This window comes from Notamacropus eugenii, chromosome 6, assembly GCF_028372415.1.
Source record: "Notamacropus eugenii isolate mMacEug1 chromosome 6, mMacEug1.pri_v2, whole genome shotgun sequence".
In the NCBI taxonomy this organism is placed as follows: Eukaryota; Metazoa; Chordata; class Mammalia; order Diprotodontia; family Macropodidae; genus Notamacropus; species Notamacropus eugenii.
Window position 1 is genome coordinate 14,020,492 of NC_092877.1, and position 23,873 is coordinate 14,044,364.

Consider the following 23,873-nt stretch of genomic DNA (forward strand, 5'->3'; position numbering starts at 1 on the left):
ATACAGGAGAATAACACTAACAGCTATCTGGAGGACCAATTAGAGGGTATGGAGGAGACAAGGCTGGGAGAACAGTGGAAATGGAAATGGAAAGGCCATTGTAATGGTGCAGGTAAGAGGTAATGAAGACCGGAACTAGGTTAGTGGGTAATGAATGTATCTATGTGATGAAACACCTAGTGAAGCCTGACAGCAGCCTATTTTAAAATCTTTTCCTATCCACTGAATGCCAAGTTAAAAGCCACTGAAGATTTGAAGGATCTCTGCCAGGACGCACCTATAAATATGCCCACGTTGCTTAAAAATTACTTCTCCTTTAAATGAATCCTTAAGCCCGTTTCCACTCAACGTGCTTCTAGGAGCCTCCAAAGTTCATTTGCTCCTGCTGCTTCAGCCTCTCTCAGAGTCATAATCTCCTGTTTGTGAAACCATAATCATCACCACAGCCTCTCATTGGGATCTTGCAAACTGAGCATTATGACTGTAAGAGGGAGAACAAAGACTGCTGAAACTCAGAAGCCTCAGCAACCACAGTCCTGTTCTAGTCCAGCCCCAGGAACAGTGGAAAGAGGGGTGGAGCTATTGAAGGAACAGTTTGGATAATAGCTAATATGTCACTCATCTCACAGGTCAGAGATCTTTTTCTACAGAAACATCATTCCCCACAGTGCTACCTCCTAATCCTCTCTACCCTTCCTCCTTTTACCTTACACTTCGAAACAGAGAATTTGCAACCTCTGCTTAGTCTCTGAGTACCCGAGTGGGACGTATGCGCCCTCAAACTGCTTTGTTTCCTTCATCTCTCTGCTAGCCTCATTTCTTGTACCACTGTTTATTTTTCCAATCATTTCATAGCAACAATCCTGGAAGGCATAGCTACTCCCATACACGACCAGGTGTTCTCCTTGGCAACCTTACCACTGGAAGGGGTTGACTCAGATGTTCCCTACACCTGTGAATTGGCTGCCCCATCCCAGCCAGCCCCCATGATCTTAATTAGCATGCTCCATTTCCCAAAGCCAAAACAAGAGAGTTCAAGTGAACATGCATAAAAAATTAGATGTTGCCGTTCCCTCCCATTAGTCTCTGTCTCCATGACCCAGCAGATTTCTATTGTAAATGAAAAAGTCAACTCTCTTCTGTTTTTCATTGATCCATAAACTGTGGAAAAGGAATGTGACTTATTAACTCTCACATGCTACTCTATTTCTGATATACATTAGCCTGCTCAGGGGAGGAGGAGATTGGGGTATGATATGCAGATAGAGACAGGCAGAGCAACTGATAAATACCCATGATTATAGGTCCTGTCTCCAAAGGAATTCTGTCAAGCCTTGTGTCTAACCACATCTGACCCATTCAAATTTAGGACAGTTGGAAAAGGTCCAATCTCCCTTTTTTCTACCTCAATCTAAAATCCTATATTCCCTAACATTCCCTGGCCATCTGGTGGTCAGGCTTTTACTGAGTGGATAAAACCAAGTTCTGAGAGTAGTGATATATGCAGTCTTACTGCTCTGGGTCAGATAAAGATAAGGATTCAACAGCTGAGTAAATAGCTGTCTACAACAGTAGCTTCAATTTGTATAGTGCTTACTATGTACTGCGCACTGGGGTAAAGGGTTTACAATTCTTGTCTCATTTGATCCTCAAAACAACCCTTGGAGACAGGTGATATCCTTATCCACATTTTATAGATAAAGAAACTAAAACTAACAAAGGTTAAGTGGACTTGCCCAAGGTCACATAGCTAGTAATTTTCTGAAGTTAAGTTTTCAAATAAGGTCTTCCTGACTCCAGGTCAAGTGCCCTAGCTACTGTGCCACCTAGATGTCAATAAACTAGGGGATGTATATTTTCTTGTGTACTGTTAGGACTGGTAATATTCATAACTTTGATATATTCCCCAAGAAGACACATTTTTAGCTTAACAGTACACTTTGATAGTCTTTGAAATCTGATACGACTTGGTTTACCTAAAAAAAGACAAATACTAAATTCTGATCACAATTTGCACATAGTCATATAGAGACAGATCTTAGTGACTTCAAAAATGGTTTCTATATAATGTTCGTGAACTGTTCACCTATCCATAAGTCTGATAATTAATATGTTCTATGTTCTTCTAATTTTCATGTAAAATCTCTGTTTATACTTTATCTTCGTAAATCATGGGAGGTATTGGCCCATAGGTCTACATTCATTTTTTCCATATTGCTTTCCAGTTTTCCCCAAAATTATTACCAAATAATGAATTCTTATCCCAAAATCTTATGTCTTTAGCCTTGTCAAATACAAGGTTGCTGTGTTTATTTGTTGCTGTAAATTGCATGTCTACTCTATTCCACTGATGTACCTTTCTATTTCCAATACCAAATAGCTTTGATATCTACCACTTTATGGTACAGTCTAACATTTTAGTACGTTAAGCTTCCTTCCTTTACACATTTCTTTTTATTAATTCCTTTGATATTTTTATAATGTTGGGGAAAGATTGATAACTTTGCTAGTTCCAAAGAAGTACAATCAGAGCAGTTAAATGATCCAGGATCACAGAAGAGGTGGTCCAGTAGCTCCTCTGCTACTGTCCTCCAATGTATTATTATAGCAAAGGGTGGAACCTGGGAGTGAACCAATGGATATTTTCCAGTGGAATTCAGGCACTGAAAATTGTATATCAAACTAGGAAGTCTTAAAATGGTAACCCAAAGTCTTTTCTATTTTAAGCAAGCTAGCTACATTCATATGTCTTTGTTTATTGTAGATTATATGGTGATTTTTTTTTTTAATAGAAGCTTGCAAAGCCTAACTAATAAATCACAGACAGTTACAGGTTACACTTGCATTTAGGGAGTGTAATTTAGGGAGTGCTTCAGTGTAATAACTTTTTTTTCTTGAAATGTTCACAATCAAAGATCTAGAGATTTCAAAAGTCACTGCATCAAATTCCTAATTTTACGTATGAGGAAACGGAGGCTTCGAAAAGCTCAGTAACTTGTCCAGTATCACACAGGTTTTAAGCATTAGAAATGAAATTTTTAATTCATGGCCTCTGGTTCCACCTCCTAAAGTCTCTTCTAGCTATAAAAACATATGATCTATGAAATTAAAGATATTTCATATCTATAAAACTTTATTTTTTTATTATTTTATGTCAATTTATTAAGGTACACTCAAAACCATGAGAGGTCAAATGAACAAAACAGAATTTATTCTCTTTCCCACAAAACCCACTCCTCTCTCTTTTTTTAAAATTTATTTATTTTCAGTTTTTAACATTCACTTCCACAAAATTGTGGATTTCAGGTTTACACTCCATCTCCCTCATGCCCCCACCCCAGGACAGTGTGCCTTCTGATTGCCATTTCTTCCAGTCTTCCCTCCCTTCTAACACCACCCCATCTTATCCCCTTCCCTTCTATTTTCTTGCAGGGCAAGATAGATTTCTATACCCCATTGTTTATATATCTTACTTCCTATTTGCATGTAAAAACAATTCTTAACATTCATTTTTAAGCTTTGAGTCCCACTTTCTCCCTTTCCCCTCCCCATTCACCCTCCTTAAGGAGGCAAGCAATGCAAATAGGTTATACATATGTAGTCATGCAAAACATTTCCGTAACAGTCATGCTGTGAAATATTTATTTCCCTTTATCCTGTTCCGCCCTCCATTTACTCTATTTTCTCTTTTGACCTGCCCTTCTACCAAAGAGTTTGCTTCCAATTATCCCTTCCCCCAATCTACTGTCCCTTCTATTATCCCCCTCTCTTATCCCCTTCCCCCACCCCACTTTCCCGTAGGGTAAGATAAACTTCGATATCCAATTAAATGTGTATGTTATTCACTTCTGAAGTCAAATTTGATGAATGGAAGGCTTATTTATTCCCTTTCTTCTTCCCCTCCATTGTAAAAGCTCTTTCTTGCCTCTTTTATGTGAGATGATTTATTACATTCTACCTCTCCCTTTCTCTTTCTCCTAGTACATTCCTTTCAACACTTAATTTTCTTTTTTCGATATAATCCCTTCATATTCAACTCACCCCATGCTCTCTTACTCTGTATGTATATATATACATATATACACACACACATATATATGTGTATATGTATATGTGTATGTGTAAATGTATGCATATATGCATATGTATGTATATGTGTATATATTCATACATAAATATATATATAAACATAACTCTAGAATTTGGCTACTATATTCCTAAGAGTTTTCCTCTGGGGATATCTTTCAGGAGGAAATTGGTGGATTCTTTTCATTTCTTTTTTTAATGTTCATTTATTTATTTTTAGTTTTCAACATTCATTTCCACAAAATTTTGAGTTCCAAATTTTCTCCCCATCACTCCTGTCCCCTCACCCCATAATGCCTTGCATTCTGATTACTCCTTCCAGAATTTGTTTAGAGCCCTTTTTGCAGGGTTTTAAGGGGTTTGGAGGGAGAGCTGTATCAAATACCTGTTTCTACTCTGTCAGCTTGGCTTTGCCCCCAGCTCTGTAAATTTCATAGAATAATTTCTTCACAATATACTGTACCCCTTGAGAGATAGCTATTGCCAATATTGTCATCATCAGTACTGAGGAAACTGAGCTTTGTTGAGGGCAAGTAACTTCCCCAATGTCACATGACAAATGAGTGGCAGTGTGAAATCTTAAATACATTTTTGCCATACTTCACAGAAGCTTCTACTCAAATTTAACTTAAACGAATGAGAGATGCATTTTCTATTTTCATCCTCTCTTGTCTTTCAGTTCATGTTCAGGAAAAGATGAAAATTTTCTATTGGTATGCCTATTAAAATATGCCCTTTAAAAATATGCAAAAAATGCTAAACACAAGTTTAGGTAAAATATGTTCATTTTAATTATTTATTCAGTCCATACTTCATATCAAAAAAGAAAAGCATGTGTGTGTATGTGTATTTATGGAGGGTGAATATGTATCTATATATGTAAATATACATATATATCTCTCTCTATATATATACACATATATGGCTAGATAGGTAGACAGATAGATATATAAATAGTTCTGTAGCTAGATGGCACAGTGGACAGAGCTCCAGGTCTGGAATTAGGAAGACCTGAGTGCAAATTTGGCCTTAGAAACTAACTAGCTTGGTGACTCTTGGCAAATAACTTCACTCTGGTTGCCTCAATTTCCTCATCTGTAAAATAAGCTGGAGAAGGAAATGCCCAACTCCTCCAGAATCTTTAACAGGAAAACCCCAAATGTGGAAACAGAGTCAGACATGACTGAAAAACAACTGAACCATAACAACAACATGGGTATTCTAGCATACCAAAGGTAGAGACTGAGTTTCAGTGAAAGGAGAATGAGAATGGTGGACAGTGTACAGGCAACATGGTTTGGAAATCATAGTTATAATTTCAAGAGTTGGAGGTTCACACAATGTGGTAAGCTAGTTGGGGAGAGTTTTGGAGGTAGAAAATCCATTCTCCTGATTTCCCAAATAATGGTCTATATTGCCTCTTCTTCAGGGCACTCTGATTATCCAAGCCAAAGATTTCATTTTTAAAAACTTTGTAAATTCCCCATGTTTTTTGGCAATTAATCTGCTTGTCCTTAGAAGAACAACTGAATCACTCAATCAGTAACCATCCATTAAACTACTAAGGCAACTAGGCAATGAAAAGAATGTCAGCCATGGAATCAGAAAGAGTTGAGTTCAAATCCAACCTCAGACACCTCCAAACTATTGTTCCCTAGGCAAGCCACTTAACCCTGTACGTCTCAGTTCCTTATCTGTAAAATGAGTGGGAGAAGGAAATGGCAAACCATTCTAGTACCTTTGCCAAGAAAAACCCAAATGGGTTCATAAAGAAGACAAAAACTATTAGAAGTCATTGCAGGTATTAAAGAAGATAATTTCTTTGCCTAAGATAGAAAAGGTGACCCAAGGTGAGACTATTATTCACAGTCCAGGGTTGGCTAATAAGTGACAATTCAGAAATCATAAGATTATAGAGTTTGAGCTGTAAAATACTTCAGAATTCATCCAGTCAAATATCTTCATTTAACACATGAGGAAACTGAGACTATGAAAGGTTTTATAATTTGCCCAGGTCACACAGATAATAACAGATCAAGCCAGGATTTGAACCAAGGTTCCCTGACCCAAAGCCAAACACCCTACGTACTGAAACCCATGACAGCAATGCTCCAATAGAAGCATCATAATCACAATATAAAATAATATGCAAGAGGGCAATGTATCATTTTTCAAAATATTTTCTCATCAGTTATTTCATTTGATGTTTACCCTATCCCTACATAAAATCCAATGTTAATGTGTTGACCTCCATTTAAAAAATATGTACATTGAATGAAGGGAAGAAACAGGCAGTTTACAAGGATCTGAAAGGTGAATCTACATCTCTTAACTCTTAGTCCTGTGCTCCTTCCTTTACCCAAAGAAACCCTCAAATCCTTGCTAGATGAGGTTACTATTCTAAATGACCCACATTTCTCTTTATTTGACTTTTGTTCATAGTGCCCACTGTTCCAATAAGCCACTTCAAGTTTCTGTGATTTTTTTTTCTTTTCTCTTAAAGATTTATGGACAAAATAAAATCCACTCTCAGCAAAGAGAGCTTATTCATATCCATTTTAAGCTTTGCCATTCCTGGGCGATGAAAAGAAAATGCACTTCAAACAGCCCAAGGAGTCCAGAGTTTTCCAAAGAAATTCTAGGTCCCATCCATCATAAAAAAGAAACTTTGATACCTAGAATGTCGTAGAACAATTACAGGGCAATAACCCATTCCAAATGCCTGACATGAGAGATAATCAATAGGCCATTAGCAGAGTTTTATCCACAAATTAAAGTAACAAAATTAACAGATAACAATCAGCTACAGTACCCTGCTCAGAGGAGCAGGGCACATGGGTTACAGTATTAAAAATTCCAATCTGTTCAGTTACCCCTAAATCCCTAAGAGAGTAAGTTGTCAATCAATCTACTGGGCATCAATCAATCTAACTCATAAGGGAAAGTGTGAGGAAAGAAGTAAACATTTATTTGGCTCCTCCTACAAGCTGGGCACTTACAGATATAATCTCATTGGGTGCTTCCAACACCCAGGGAAGTATATGCTATTATTATCCTTATTTCATAACTAAAGCAAAAGAGGGTTAAATAATTTGTTAATTGTCACTTGCCCAGGGTCACACAATTCATAGGTACATGAAGGAACATTTGAACTCAAGGTATATCTGACTTCAGGTAGGGCACTCTATACACTGTGTCACCAAGCTCAGATGAAGAGGAGAAGAGTGTCACATATAAATGCAAAGTAATTTGGTGGGATGCATAGAAAATTAGGGGAAAAGGAAAAGAGCCTATTTGTTCTGAAATATTTATAACAGCTCTCTTTGTGGTGACAAAGAACTGGAAATTGCAAAGATGCCAGTTAACTGGAGACTAATTGAATAAGTTGGGATATATGATCATGATGGAATATGGCTCTGCTATAAGAAATGATGAGCTTGTTGGTATTAGAGGACATGGATAGATTTGCCCGAAATAATGAAAAGTGAAATGAATAGGACTAAAAGAATGTTACATACAGTAAAAGCAATATTGTTTTAAGAGCAACTTTGAGCAAATAAGTCATTTTAACTATTAAAAATGCCCAGATTAACTACAAAGGACCTATGAAGGAAGATTATCTGCATTCAGAGAAAGAACTGATAAATAGAAAAAAATCATAGAATTATTTTATATACACATACACACATTTGTGATTAATGGTAGCCATGTGTAGGGAAGGGAGCAGTAAAGACAAAAAGGGGGAAAATAAAATTACATCATAACTGTATTATATATTTAAAAGGAATATCAAGTTGTGCATGATATATCTGCAGTTCCATATGTAACCATATTTTTTCATTCTACTATGTTATGGGAATTTTTGCTTTATTTCATAAGTTAAAAAAATAAGATTTAAATATATGCATGTATATATAATAACTAAAAATTGCAAATTATTCCCCAGTTGATGAATGGTAAAAGATATCAACAAGCATTTTTCAGAGGAAGAAATCAAAGCTATCTATAGCCATACAAAAAAAGCTCTAAATCACTATTTATTAGAGAATTGCAAATTCAAATAATTCTGAGGTACCACTTCAACCCTATCAAATTGGATGACATAACAGAAAAAAAGTGGCAAATGTTGGAGAAGGTATGGAATATTTGGGACACTAATGCATTTTTGGTGGAGTTGCATACTGATTCAACCATTCTGAAGAATCATTTAGAATTATGCCAAAAAGGATTACCAACCTGTGCATACCCTTTGACCCAGCAATATCATTATCAGGTCTATATCCCAAAAAGATCAAAGAAAGAGGAAAAGGAATTACATGTACAAAAATATTTATAGCAGCCTTTGTTATTTTGTCAAAGAATTGGAAATTGAGAGAATGTACAACAATTGGGGAATGACTCAACAGGCTGCACTATATGATTGTGACGGAATACCATTATGCTATAACAAATGATGAGCAAACAGATTTCAGGAAAACCTGGGAAGACTTATATGGTCTTATGCAAAATGAAATGAGCAAAACCAGCAGAATATTATATACAATAATAGGAATATTGTACGATGATAAACTATGAAAGACTTAGTTATTCTAATCAAGGTGATGATTCAAGACGATTCTAAAGGGCTTATCATGACAAATGTTGTCCACCTCCAGAGAAAGAACTAATGCATCTGAGTACAGATTGAAGCATAAGTTTTTAACTTTTATTTCTCTTGCCTTTCCTGCAACTTAACTAATATGGAAATATGATTTGCCTGAAAACACCTCTTGTTTTATCAATGTGTAGGAGAGAGGCATGAGGGAGAAACAGAATTCAGAACTCAAAATTTAAAAAAAAAATGAATGTTTTAAAAAATGATGAATTTATTTTTTAATTAAATCACAGCTAAAAAAACATTGCATGTGAGTCTTTAAGTGGAAAACTTTTCATGATTCTAGAAGTCTAAACCCAAACACCAAAAAGCTTTGCCAACTTTCAAACAAGTCAAATTGATATAATTGTATTTCTGTTTCTAGACATTTTTTAGAAAAAAAGGAACTTGTATAGATTGATGACAAAATCCTTGTATAATTTTGCTACATAGTTTTTTGCTTTTAGTAATTTTTCCAAAAGTCAATTAAACTTGGTTGGCTGATTGCTTATAGGAAACACCCAAGCAGGAAGTAATCTACACAAGTTCCTCAGACAGGCATGGCTGAAAAACAGATCTTTAAGTCATATGTGATGGACTAATATCAAAAAGAAAAATGTGAGTTGATTCCCTATCATACATACAGATTTTTTTGAGTTCCATCATTTGGAGTTGACATCCAAATCCATAATGTTATAGATCAATTTGAGCATTAATTTTGTATATGCTTAAAACCATGTACATTGTCTTATTTATGAATCATAAGTACTTTATGGGGAAGTACTGATTCATTGTTGTTTTGGGGTTCCTGGAACCTATTACAATGTCTCGCAAAGGGTACATATTTACTAAATGCTTGTTGATTGATTGAGATAGCATGATCTAGTGGAAATAACTCAGGAATGAAGGTTATAAAATCTGAGTCTGATCTACAGATACACAAAGAACTCATCAGAATGGATGTGGATGTGAGTCACCCACAATTGGAGGTCACATATAGTTTAGACTCTGCATTGTGGAAGGAATTATTCACCTGACTAATATCACAAATCCATCCAGATTTTACTTTGAAGAGAGAATGGGTAAGAATACATTCTAAAAAGTATAAAGTTTTATATAAATGTATTTTATTATTTTTTTCCTACTTGATTTTTTAATATGTGTAAAACATCCTTGAATCCTAAAGTATTCACAAGTAGAGTATAATTTGGTGCCAATAAGATAGATAGTTTCCCAATATAGACAATGTATCTGTCAGTTGAGGACCAGTCTTCAGAGAAACACATCAACCAAGCTTTGGTCACCATTTTCAGGCACAACAACTCATGAAATTCGATAGAAGGGGGTCACAATGCATCAGTGGAAGGAAACACACACTTTTAAAGTTTTAAGTCTCTGAAGATATTTTCTTTTGTTGTTGTTGCTTCTGGCTTGTTTTTCTGTGTGTGTGTGTGTGTGTGTGTGTGTGTGTGTGTGTGTATGTATGTGTGTGTGTGTGCAATACTATTATCCACAAGCAATGAGATATATTTGTTGTGATGGTTGATCTTTTTTTATGCCTACTGTGGAAATAGTGATAGTCAGAGTAGGAGATAGGACTAAGTTTGTCTCCGTACTCAATGGAACTTTTCAACAGTGACATATTGGACAGGATGTGATCCTAAAGGTTAAATTCCTATCAAGAGACACATGTTCTACACAAAATCACTCAGTATGCTTGTGAAATCTAAAATTAACACATTTGATAGATAATTAAGGTGTCTGAAGGCAGATTCTAATATATTTACCTTTCTTTAAATAAGTTTTTCTTCCCCTTTTGGTGTGTTCTTTTTGCATGCAGAATCACAGTCTTAAGTATTTCCTTTTTGTTGTTGCTCTTGTGCTAACCCCTCCTCCACCAAAAACATAATGTTTATGTCCTGGGATCTTATCTATTCTTCCACTAAATCTTTTGAAATCTACTCTCTTTTAAACTAGAATATTTGTCATATTTTTCTGGATTCCTTTTTTTCTAACAAATTCTAAAATGAAACATTCACTTTCTCCCTGATGCTCCCTCTGTTTCTCCTTCAATAACCAATATTCCTCAACAGGAAAAATTTTCTTTGATAAGACTGAGCTAGATGACCCTTAAGGTCCTTTTTAGGCTTAACATTTTTGAGTCTATGATTTTAAAGTATGGTAAAAAGAAGTATGGGAAATATTGGTGTAAAGTTCAGGACATTCTTCTGAGACAATGGTGCTACATATAGATCAACCTGTGGAGCCTGGTCAATTGGGGTTAGATAAAGGGAAAATAGTAAAAGGGAAAAAGAGTTGTAAAAAAGGAGGAAAAATTGCAACTACATCAATTTTACACGTAACCAACCTGCATACTTGTTTTCATAGGTGTCAACTTCCTTGGTTGTGTGTCTTTCAGGCAAATGGTTTAATTTCAGTCAGGTCAATTTCCTCACCTGTAAAATGAAGATGGAAAGAAAAATCCAATGTATATCAAAATGCAGATATTAATCATTTTTACATATACAATATTAAAATATACATCAAGAACAGAATGTTTCATAATAACAAGAGAGAAAAAAAGAGGGACAGAGAGAGATCAAGAGACTACCCATTAATTGGGGAATGACCAAACAAATTTGCAGAATATTGTTATGTTATAATAAATGACATATATGAGAACTTATTGATAAGTTGGAAGACAAGTATGATTATACACATTGAGATAAGCAGAGCTAAGAGAAATACATATATTTTATTATAATACATACACTAAAACAATATAAATTACTATATAATTTTAGTCTTAAATCATTGCCCTAGAAAAGAATTGAGAAAATTCACTTTCCTCCTTTTCTTTCAGAAGTGTGGTACCATGGGAAGTAATGTTTTATACATTATTATCCACCATTTCTGAGTCAATTGATTTTGCCTATTTACATTTGTTATAATGGAAGGATTATTAGATTCATGTAAGTGGGAGTGTGGTTTCATATCTGTAAATCATCATGATACTAAAACAAAAAATATTAAGTACTTCAAATAGAGAATGAAATGAGAATGACATCTTCATCGTAAAATTCATGGGATTCTTTGAAAAAAAAATCACTTCAGGGGGGCGGAGCCAAGATGGCGGAGTAGAAAGACGCACATACACATAGCTCTGAACCCACAACCCATAGAATGGCTACAGGGAAGTAACTCACGGCGAATTCCGCACCCAGAGGCCACGGAACATTGGAGCGAGGGAGATTTCTGTTCCAGAGAGACCTGCAAACCTCTCGCGGGGGGGTCCTTCGCGCTGCGGACTGGGCGCCGGGACTGGGAGCTGAGTGCAGCCCTGCCGCGGCCGCAGCACCGAGAGGAAAAGATCCGAGCAGGCTTCACAGACAGGATCTCCAGCGGCCACGCGGGTTCCTCCACCCACAGAGGGATCTGCAAACCTCTCGCAAAAGGTCCGTCGCGCTGCAGACACAAAGCCCAGCCCAGACCTGCTGCGGCCACGGCTGCGGCACCGAGAGAAACAGATCCGAGCAGGCTTCAGGGACGGGATCTCCAGCGGCCGCACAAGTCCCTCCACCCACAGGTGACAGGGGTGGGTGAGAGAGTCTCTTTGGCGGGTCGAGAGGGGAGTGGAGTGCCCCCATAATTCAGGCCCCCCCCCCGGGAGGTAGAAGCTGAGAGGCGGGTGCAGACAGGGGCTCCCCAAGCGGGCGGGAGCCTGAATCCATTGCGGAAGGTCTGTGCATAAACCCCCTGAGGGAACTGAGCCTGAGAGGTGGCCCTGCCCCGACCTCAGCACCAGAACATAATCTCATACTGAATAGCAGCCCTGCCCCCGCCAAAAGCCTGGAGGCTGGAAGCAGCATTTGAATCTCAGACCACAAACACGGGCTGGGAGGATCAGGAGGTGAGGTGGGTGTGAGGAAAATATTCAGAGGTCAAGTCACTGGCTGGGAAAATGCCCAGAAAAGGGAAAAGAAATAAGACTATAGAAGGTTACTTTCTTGGCGAACAGGCATTTCCTCCCTTCCTTTCTGATGAGGAAGAACAATGCTTACCATCAGGCAAAGACACAGAAATCAAGGCTTCTGTGTCCCAGCCCACCCAATGGGCTCAGGCCATGGAAGAGCTCAAAAAGAATTTTGAAAATCAAGTTAGAGAGGTGGAGGAAAAGCTGGGAAGAGAAATGAGAGACATGAAGTCAAAGCATGAACAGCAGATCAGCTCCCTGCTAAGGGAGACCCAAAAAAATGTTGAAGAAATTAACACCTTGAAAACTAGCCTAACTCAATTGGCAAAAGAGGTTCAAAAAGCCAATGAGGAGAAGAATGCTTTCAAAAGCAGAATTAGCCAAATGGAAAAGGAGATTCAAAAGCTCACTGAAGAAAATAGTTCTTTCAAAATTAGAATGGCACAGATGGAGGCTAATGACTTTATGCAAAACCAAGAAATCACAGAACAAAGAGAGAAGAATGGAAAAATGGAAGATAATGTGAAATATCTCATTGGAAAAACAACAGACCTGGAAAATAGATCCAGGAGAGACAATTTAAAAATTATGGGACTACCTGAAAGCCATGATCAAAAGAAGAGCCTAGACATCATCTTTCATGAAATTATCAAGGAAAACTGCCCTGATATTCTAGAACCAGAGGGCAAAATAAATATTCAAGGAATCCACAGAACACCACCTGAAAGAGATCCAAAAAGAGAAACTCCTAGGAACATTGTGGCCAAATTCCAGAGTTCCCAGGTCAAGGAGAAAATACTGCAGGCAGCTAGAAAGAAACAATTCAAGTATTGTGGAAATACAATCAGGATAACACAAGATCTAGCAGCCTCTACATTAAGGGATCGAAGGGCATGGAACAGTATATTCCAGAAGTCAAAGGAACTAGGACTAAAACCAAGAATCACCTACCCAGCAAAACTGACTATAATACTTCAGGGGAAAAAATGGTCTTTCAATGAAATAGAGGATTTTCAAGTATTCTTGATGAAAAGACCAGAGCTGAAAAGAAAATTTGACTTTCAAACACAAGAATGAAGAGAACCATGAAAAGGTGAACAGCAAAGTGAAGTCATAAGGGACTTACTAAAGCTGAACTGTTTACATTCCTACATGGAAAGACAATATTTGTAACTCTTGAAACATTTCAGTATCTGGGTACTGGGTGGGATTACACATGCACACACGCTCACGTACATAGAGACAGAGTGCATAGAGTGAATTGAATAGGATGGGATCATATCTTTAAAACAAAATGAAATCAAGCAGTGAGAGAGAAATATATTGGGAAGAGAAAGGGAGAAATTGAATGGGGCAAATTATCTCTCATAAAAGAGGCAATCAAAAGACTCATTAGTGGAGGGATAAAGAGGGGAGGTGAGAGAAAAACATGAAGTCTACTCTCATCACATTCCACTAAAGAAAAGAATAAAGTGCACACTCATTTTGGTAGGAAAACCTATCTCACAATACAGGAAAGTGGGGGATAAGGGGACAAGCAGGGTGGGGGGGATGATAGAAGGGAGGGCATGAGGAGGAGAGTGCAATTCGAGGTCGACACTCATGGGGAGGGATAGGATCAAAAGAGAATAGAAGTAATGGGGGACAGGATAGGATGGAGGGAAATATAGTTAGTCCTATACAACACAACTATTATGGAAGTCATTTGCAAAACTACACAGATATGGCCTATATTGAATTGCTTGCCTTCCAAAGGGAAGGGGTGGGGAGGGAGGGAGGAAGAGAAGTTGGAACTCAAAGTGTTAGGATCAACTGTCGAGTAATGTTCTTGCCACTAGGAAATAAGAAAAACAGGTAAAGGGGTATAGAAAGCTATCTGGCCCTACAGGACAAAAGAGAAGATGGAGACAAGGGCAGAGAGGGATGATAGAAGAGAGAGCAGATTGGTCATAGGGGCAATTAGAATGCTTGGTGTTTGGGGGGGGAGGGGATAAAAGGGGAGAAAATTTGTAACCCAAAATTTTGTGAAAATGAATGTTAAAAGTTAAATAAATAAATTTAAACAGAAATCAGCAAAAAATAAAAAAATAAAAAAAAAAGAGAAAAAAAAAGAAAAAAAAATAAAAAAAAATAAAAAAAAAGAATAAAAAAAAAAATCACTTCATAAACCCTTAAGAAATATATAAATGTGAGTTATCTTATCAACATTATTATCATTATTATTTCACTTACAAGGGAGTATGGCATCAAAATATGAGGCTTCATCCAGAAAAAGCAAGCAAAACTGTGGGTATTCTTTCCTGTTCACCCACACATGGTGGTCAGAAGATTCAAGGACACTCTCAAGGTCTCTCCAAAGATCTTTGGATTTGATTGTGCAACATGGGAGACACTGGCACAAGACCAATCACCATAGCATGCCCATATCAGAAAGGGTGCTGTGCTGTATGAGCAAAGTAGAATTGAAACTGCACAAAGGAAATGTAGGATGTGCAAATTTGGATTATGCGCCCCAAATGTTCACATGGACTATCTGTGCCCACTCTGTGGTAGTGCATTTCAAGCTTGTATTGGTTTGATCAGTCACCGTTGGACACAGTGAAGCTTGACTTTATCATGATGTCATTTTGGTGCTCTTCAAGAATGAAGGACACCAATCAACCAACAACCATTTCCCCCTAGTAATTTGTATTAAAATAAAACTATGTATGCAAATATTTTATTTTCAATATATTTGCAATAATCCAATTCATTGACCATCACCAAAGGTGGAACGCAGCCCTGAAAAGAGCTCAGCAGCTCTCACACCCACAGTACTAGTCTTTTAACACAACCTCCATCCCTAGTTACCTTAAAGTTACTATGGTGACACCGAATAGCAAAACACAAACTTAGAAGAAGACAATAAAGTCAAAACAACTACATCCAAAGATTCAAAATAAAAATGTCAATTGATCTCAGGCCATGGAAGAGCTCAAAAAAGAATTTCAAAATTAAATAAAAGAGGTAAGGAAAAATTGGGAAGAGTAATGATAGTGATGGAAGAAAATCGTGACAAAAGAATCAACAGCTTGATAAAGGACATGCCAAAAATACTGAAGAAAATAACAACTTAAAAACCAGAATAGACCTAATAGTAAAAGAGGCAGAAAAATCCAATGAAGAAAAGAATGTCTTGAAAAGTAGAATGGACAAAATGAAAAAAAGATATACAAAAATTTACTATGGATAAGAACTTCTTACAGAGTAGAACTGCCAAAAGAGAAAAGGAAGTACAAAAGCTCACAGAAGAAAATAATTCTTTAAAAATTAGATTTGGGCAAGTGGAAGCTAATGACTATGAGAAATCAAAAAACAACAAAACAAAATAAAAAGGATGAACAAATGAAGGAGAATGTGAAATATCTCATTGAAAAAACAACTGACCTGGAAAACAAGTCAAGTAGAGAAAAGCTAAGAATTACATGAATGTTATGACATAAGGAAAGATCCTATACATCATCTTTTAAGATATTATCAGAAAAAACTGCTGTCATATTCTGGAACATAAGAGTAAAATAGAAATTGAAAGAATTCACCAATTACCTCCTGAAAGAGATCCCAAGACAAAACTTTCAAAAACATTAGAGCCAAATTCCAGAGCTTTCAGGTGAAGGAGAAAATATTGAAAGCAACCAAAAATAAACTATTCAAATATCCTGGAGCCACAATTATGCTAGTATATGATTTAGCCATTTCTACCTTGAAGTTTCTGAGCACTTGAAATATATATTCTGGAGGGTAAAAGATCTAGGATTACAATGATCATCTACTCAGCAAAACTGAGCATAATCCTTCAGGGAGGGGGGAATGAACATTCAGTGAAACAGAGGACTTTTGAGCTTTCCTGATGAAAAGATCAGATACAAGACTTAAGCATAAAAAAGTAAACAGGAAGGGGAAATAATAAGAGACTTAAGGTTAAACTGTTTACATTCATACATAGGAAGATGACACTCATAATTCATAAGAACCTTCTAATTATGAGAGTAGATACAAGAAATATAGACAGTGGGTATGAGTTGAATATGAATGGATGATATCTAAAAAACAAAATTAAGGGGTGAGAGAGGTATGTACTGGGAGAAAGGGAAAAGAAAGAGTAGAATGCGGCAAATTTTCTCACATAAAAAAGACCAAAAAAAGCTTGCACCATGGAGGGGAAGAAGAAAATTGAGGAGGAGTGACTGAACCTTACTCTCATCAGAACTGAACCAAAGAGGGAATGACATACACCCTCATTAGGGAATAGAAAGCTATCTTACTATACAGAAAATATCAGAAGCACATAAGAAGGGGGTGGTGATAGAAAGGATAGCAGATTGGGGAAGGAAGCAGTCAGAAACAAAACAATTTTGGGAGGGAACAGGGTGAAAGGAGAGAGAGAGCAAGTAGGAAAACAGGAAAAATGGGATGGAGGCAAATATATAGTATATAGTATCAAACTGAAAAAAACAGTAAACTTCCCTGATAAGGACTCTATTTCTCCATTATATAGATAACTGAATCAAATTTGTAGAAATAAGAACCATTCCTCAACTTACAAATGATTAAAGGTTATGAACAGGCAGTTTTCAGATGAAGTAATCAAGCTATTTACAGTTATATAGGGGGAAACTCTCTAAACCATTACTGATTAGAAAAATGCAAATTAAATAATTCTGAACTACCACCACACACTTTGGAGATTGGCTATTATGACATTATGACGGTAAAAGAAAATGACAAATGTTGGAAGATATGTGGGGGGAATTGGGACATTAATGGACTATTGGTATGGTTGTACATTGACTGTGTATATAGAGCATTCAACCATTCTGTTGAACAGTTTGGACGTATACCCAAAGGTCCATAAAACCATGAACATCCTTTGACCAAGCAAGTCTACTAAATCTCTTTCCTAAAGAAATAAAAAAGTAAAAGAAGACCTATATGTACAAAAAATATATAGATACTTTTTAAGTGGTAGAAAAGAATTGAAAATTGAGATGTTCATCAATTGGGGAATGACTGAACAAGGTGTTTTATATGATTGTGTTGAAATAGTTTTGTGATTTGAGAAATGATGGGCAAGAAGCTCTTAGCCAAACCCAGTAAGACTCATATGACCTGATGCAAAGTGAAAAGAGTATAGCCAGGAGAACACTGTATACAGCAGCAGTGATATTGCAGAGGATCCACTGTGAATGACTTGGCTATTCTCAGCAATATAATAATCCAAGGCAATTCTGAAAAACTTATAATGAAAAATGCCATCTATATCCAGAAAAAGAACTGATGGAGTTTGCAGATTGAAGCATATTTTTTTTCTCTACTTTGTTTTTCTTGTTCTTTTTTGGTCTGTTTTCTTTCACAGCATGACTAACATAGAAATATATATTTCATGACTGCACATGCATGATCCATATTGAATTGCTTATCTTCTCAATGAGGAGGGAGGGTAGTGAGGAAGGCAGATGATTTGAAACTCAATGTTTTTTTAAAAAAAAGACTGTTAATGGTTGTTTTTACATGCAGTTGGAGAAAATTAAATATTAAAGTTAAAATTAAAAAGTATTAGTAACCTTTCTAGTTTTCTTTGGGTTAAAGATTTGTGAAGTTTTCTTTCATGATTTCTTGAATATGATACATGACACCCGGGTTTCTTTATTTACTTTTTTGTCATAGCTTCCAGGTAGTACACTGGTTTTAAAATTATCTCTTCTTGATCTGTTGCCCAAGATTGTTTATTTTTGTATGATATGGCTTATATTTTCTTCTCTTTTTAATTTTGACTGTATCATATATGCTTATTGTCTCATGGAGACTTCTTTTTGCTCTACTCTAAATTTCAAGGAGTTTGTTATTTGTGTAATGTGTACTACTTAAACTAAGCTATTAATTCCCCTTAGAAGTTTATATTCCAAAACTCTCATTCATTTTATAATTCTTTTCTTCAGTGTTCTCATTTCACCTATAAATTATAGATTAATAACTATTAACTATAGATTTATTTATTCCAGGAATTATAATTCATCTTATAGGAAGATTATGTTTTTCTTTGAGACTTTGCTTGAAAACAGTGTGAAGTTACTGTTCACTTTTTTCTTGGGCTTCTCTTGATACATAAAAGCTTTTTGTGGTAGATATATTATTTCAATATTTTAATAATAATTCTGCTTTGCCTTATTCCAATCAATTTCCTAAATTGAGGCTTTGTGTTGAAGACTGCAAGAAATGTTTGAGGCTTTCTTCCATCCATATTGTCCCACTCACCACAGGGTCCTAGTTAGGTATTCTTCTTTCAGTTTATGTCAAGGTTCTACAAACCTTTGGTGCATCCAACACCATTGAATAACAGACAGAATCTGATTGTTTTCTCTAATTCTGAGTTTTATAAGCTCCTGACTCTGATTTAGGTCTAAGAAGCACAATTTTAGGCTACCTCCAGGGTAGAACTCTGGATGAATAGTACTCACCCCATCTCTTCTCAGATAGATTGATTCCTCTGCAGAATAATATGACAAAATAATAGGCTCCTCCTATCTGAGCTTTCTGTCCATGTTGATCAGCTACAGGCCTCCTATTGAACTAGAGGCTGAATTTCATATCTTATTTATGTGTCAAAACCAAAAGTCTATTGTTTACTTTTGCTCTAGCTCCTTGCCTAAAGGTTTTAATTGCTCCTGGACTTGATATGCAGCCCTAGGTTCATCACCTTTTGAGCAGAAGCCCTCTTCAATCCACACTGGACTTCAGAATGAGTTCTGGGGTCAGAGGAAAAGAGCTGCAAGTTGGTTTCTATTTTAACTCCTTACACAGGAGTAGGTATGACTGCTGTATCCTCTGCTACTTCATTCTCTAATACATATCTACCCCAACTACTGGCGTTAGGACTCACTATTCAACAAAAACTACTGGAAAAACTAAAGAGTAGTCTGGCTGAAATTAAATGAACATCTCATCCCACATACCATAATAAACTTTAAATGGTTACATGATCTTTATTTGAAAGGTCTTTTGATAACTATGGAGAGGGAAGAGTTCATAACCAGACAGGGATAAAGAAGACCATCAGGGATAAAGTGGATAGTTTTGATTCATAAAACTGAAAAGTTTTTGCATGAATGAAATCAATGTATTTAAAACTAGAAGAGAAACATGTAACTGGAAAAAATTGAAACCAGACCTGAATTACAGACCAAACTCACATAACACAATAATTGCATTGACATCTATCCATGAAAACGTAAGATCGTGTTATAAATATCCATCATGATACAAATGTTCATAATCATCAACTGCATGGACTGAAAAGCTTTCAAAATAAAAGGATCTAGCAGAAGAAAACAAAATCACATGGGAAAAGGTAGAGCTGTATATGATTCTTGCTGTCCCATCTGCTTGTGAACTTAGACCTAAGAAACTTTCTGAGTCTAGAAAGGATGTGTATATATTACTCCTTGTATCCAACTCTTTAAAACAGCCATTTTAACTGCCTCTGAAATATGTTGAGACCTTTAAATATTAAAAGTAATATCATGATAATAACCTGTCCTAGGATTATCTCTAACCTCTCTTTACGAAAAAGAATGTGAAGGAGATGATGATGATGATATTAATAATAGATGCAATTTATATGGTGTTTTGATATTTGCCAAATATTTCCTAAACATTCTTTGATTATCACAACAACACTGTGAGGTAGCTATTATTATTATCTCCATTTTAGAGATGAGGAAAGTTTGGTGCAGAATGGTTTAAGTGGCTTGAGGATGCTCACATAGATTCAAATTGTCAGAGATGGGACTTCAGGTTTGGTCTTCCCTGATTCCATATGTGGTGCTCAAGCAATTAGTGACTGAATTGTTGATTTGAAACACAAGCTGCAGCATTCTGTATCTCAAAGTTTTGCTAATCTACCAATACAATTAAAATACGTATGCTTTGAATTTTATGATAAATTTGGTGACTAATCTACGGCTTTTTTGTTTCATTTTGCTTTATTTTTATCTTTTATCTTCTATTTCTGATCAGGAACTAAGGCAAGTGCACCTGACTTTAATATCCAATAATTTAATTGGGGACATTTTAAGGAGTGGGGAAAGGGGAGTGTCATGCAATGAGAAAAGCAAGTGACAAAGAATATGTAAGTAGTCTCTATTTTTATTATTTATATGGGTGAGTTATGCAGTCTCTCATGCTATGTTAAGGTAGACAGAGTGCAAGATTAGGAGTTTCTGGAATGGACTGATTAGCTTAACCCAAAGAGCATTCATTAGTGGTCCAATGTCAATGTAGAAGGAAATCTAAGGGCAGCTCAGTGCAGTAGATAGAGCACCAGTGCAGGAGTCAGGAGGACCTGAGTTCAAACTCACTAGCTGTGTAACTTTGGGCAAGTCACTTAACCCCAATTGCCTCAGCCTGGGTCATCTCCAGTCATCCTGATGAATATCTGGTCACTGAATTCAGATGGCTCTGGAGGAGAAAGGAGGCTGGTGATCTGCACAGCCCTCCCTCACTCAAAACAAAGTCAATTACAAGTCATGTCATTATTTCTCTGATGGCATGGTCTTCTTTGGCAATGAAGGACAAACACACAGAAGGAATCTCTACAGGATTTTATGACTGGCCCTGTGATGTTTAAAGTGCTTTGCCAATGAATAAGGAAAAAATTATATAGATAGAGATGGTGTGTTTTCAAGTTTGAGGTTGACAGAAAGCTATGAGTCAATTGAACCATCTATAAGTGATTGAAATAGAAGACATAAGATACTTTGCAGTTGTAAATTGATAATTCTCAAGTCTTAAAGTTCTTGTTTTGGCTAGAAAATTGGTTGAATCAATGACTGAACATTTATTTTTATGGGCCCACACTAGGTACTGGGGATGCAAAGACAAAAGGAACAGTCTCAATACTCAAAGAGCTGTCATTGCATTTGGGGAAAACAGCATTTCATATGTCACTAGGTACAAAATTAGCACAAGCAAAAATATTGGCACAGGAGGTAGCTTTACAGGTCTATTATCCTTCACAAATATAGCATGGGACTGAGTTCTGATCTGGAATTACACAAAATGTTGGTCATTTTTTTCCCAACAGAGGACCTCCAGTATGAAGAAGTATAGCATGCAGATCCTCTCTACCCTGGGAATAAACTCAGGCTTATAGACACATATGCTTTCTTAAAATCTATGCAAGTTAAATCCATTTATTTTCTCTGATGTGCCAATATGTGACCCTATATAAAAAATTACATTGTTATTTCAAGACACATTTTTGATAAAATCATGTTAGCACTATGTGATCACTATTTCTCTTTTTTTTTTTATTTTAGTAAACCATCCCTTAACTGACTCATTCTAAATATTATCAACAAACACATGTCAAATAACCTGGGACAATAGTTTGTAGACCTCACTCTTTTTACTTTTTACTTTTTTTTAAATTGGTGTAACATATTCCCTTCTTTAATCTTGAAACATCTCTTATAGTCTCCACAGTCTTCCAAATCCCTCACAATACCTCAGTAATGGTACATATGAGATTTTTTAGAATTCTGAAATGTCACTGAGTCACACACACAAAGAATCTCAAAAATAAACAAATTGACCATCTAGTCCAAACCAAACATGAATAAAAATCTCTGCTACAAGGCACTAAGTGGTCATCCATTGATAGGCGGAAGATATTTAACAGGTGGTAATGTATTATCCTGATTAATTTAATTCTTAAAAGAGCTGTTTCAAAGAAGTGGTAAACACTGTGTGTTACTGCAGTTACAAATATCTAGCACTTGCTAAGTACTTGGACTGGCATGGTCAAGCGACCAGTATTATTTACAAGAGTCTTGCTATTCAGGAACTGAGAAAAAACACTTGTTCTTTGAACACAGACAACAAAATATCCTTGATTTTTGTGGGAGTCAGATTATTGAAAATGGAAAATAATTACAGCCAACACTACTTTAACCAAGTGTTCAAAATAGAATTGATCCAAAAAATTCAGGACACTTCTACATGTGTCACCAAACCCCGTACTCAAAAGCTCAGAATGACAATAGAAAGCACTCCAAGTGTTTTCTAAGCAAAGAAATCAAAACCATGTGGGAGCAGAATGAAGTATGTAGCATTTCCATTATCACATGTGCTACCTGAATTATCACATCTACTAACCCTGAATATATTGTCAGTAGGCCTAGAAAGATGAAATTACATGCTTATGTTTTTATTCAATTACAAAAATAAGTCTAACTATCATGTGATATCTCATTCATCATAGAACAATGATGAGATAGCAGAAGCTCATATCAGAACCTTTTCAATGAGCAAATAATGATGCTGGCAGTGATCAGGATAACGGTGGTGGTGGTGACGATGTTATTGATTATGATAAATGATAATTACAAAGTCTTTAAAAACTCAGTTTCCTCTTTTGCATGATGGGGGCAACACTAACCTATCATTTCTACCGACCTCTTATGGTCATAAGGATCAGACGGAATATGTGTGTGTGTATGCATGTGTGCACACACGCATGTGAGTGAGAGAGATAATACAGATATGCAGATTAGACATAGGTAGATAAATAGAATGGGATGAATGAGAGAAAGAGAGAGAGAATAAGTCAACAAGCATTTATGAAGAACTCACTAGAGGTATAGATGTGAAAATGTTTTGAAAATTCTAAAAGACTATGAGAGTATAAAGGCTGCTGGTGATGGTGGTGGTGATGGTGATGGTGAAGAAGGGAATGATGATGATGAGGCTGATGATGAAGACAATTATGATGATAACAAAGATTTCTCACTCTCAGCTCCCCAAATTATAGGAAACTCTTGATTTTATAAATCTCATTTAAAAAGTGCATAAATTCAGAACATGGAATGTTCCAATGATCTATTTGCAATTGCTGAAATGCCTTTTTTTATTATTTTAATTCCACACATTTCTCCATAACCAGAATAGATTATTTTTAAAAAGGTCATCCTTTTTCAAAATAGCAAAAGAAATGGTGAGAAACTCTTTGATTTTATTTTATTTTTCTTTTCTTTTATTTTATCACCTTCCTCAATTTTGCTTATATTGAATTTGACAAGCAATTCACTGGATTCTTTATCCTCAAGCACTATGCACAAGAATCAAATGTCAGGAAAGCCTGCT

The 23,873-nt window shown here is 36.2% G+C and overlaps 1 long non-coding RNA gene across 1 annotated transcript; it reads left to right on the forward strand.

Moving 5' to 3' along the window:
* The first annotated feature begins 531 nt into the window (after positions 1–531).
* Positions 532–22,018, forward strand: LOC140511966 (uncharacterized). The gene is made up of 4 exons (XR_011969735.1): positions 532–629; positions 9,234–9,337; positions 20,748–20,859; positions 21,814–22,018. It is a non-coding gene; the product is annotated as an uncharacterized lncRNA (long non-coding RNA).
* The last annotated feature ends 1,855 nt before the right edge of the window (positions 22,019–23,873 follow it).